This window comes from Rana temporaria, chromosome 4, assembly GCF_905171775.1.
Source record: "Rana temporaria chromosome 4, aRanTem1.1, whole genome shotgun sequence".
In the NCBI taxonomy this organism is placed as follows: Eukaryota; Metazoa; Chordata; class Amphibia; order Anura; family Ranidae; genus Rana; species Rana temporaria.
In genome coordinates, this window is record NC_053492.1 from 59,382,936 (window position 1) to 59,383,552 (window position 617).

Genomic DNA, 617 nt, shown 5'->3' on the forward strand with positions numbered 1-617 from the left:
TGCCGACTCTTAGCTCGGGTATTTCCGGAAATCTGGTGACGCGCGTTGTGCGACAGGTCACCTGTTTTACAAGCCGTCAATCATCGAACGGAAGGATAGGAACGCCCAGTCCCGCAAGCATCGGAACCCTGAGGCTGGGATAGGAACGGGCAGTCCCGGAGTCGTCAGAACGCGGAAGCCCTGGACAAAATCCGGATATAAAGCTAAGTACAGAGCAAAAAAAAAAAAAAACTTCCGAAATGAAATGTACTTACTATTGTACTTTTTAATGTAAAAAAATTGTTTTTAGGGTGAACCTCCACTTTAATCCCTTCCCACCTCGCCGTGTACTAAGGACGGTTAGCATAGCGCCCTCTACTGGCAACTGATAAGAACAGATACTACACTTGAGCTTAACCAAAAGGCCGAGAAGCGATCCGGGGCTTAAGTGGTTAATGTCATTGTCATATTTGTAGGCTATTTGGGTCCCTGGAAACCTGGTTGAAAAACTCCCATTTAGCAACCCTCACTTCTTGGCTTGTTGTGAGGCTTTGAAAACAGTTGTTTGGAGATTTTCGGGCAGGCGTCATATCAGGAGCTATAATTGGGATTTTTTCATCCAGGTTTCTTGGGAACCC

At 46.2% G+C, this 617-nt stretch overlaps 1 non-coding gene across 1 annotated transcript; it reads right to left on the bottom strand.

The window, feature by feature from the left end:
- Nucleotides 1–226: 226 nt before the first annotated feature.
- Nucleotides 227–416, bottom strand: LOC120938737. The gene has a single exon (XR_005749202.1). It is a non-coding gene; the product is annotated as a U2 spliceosomal RNA (small nuclear RNA).
- Nucleotides 417–617: the final 201 nt, after the last annotated feature.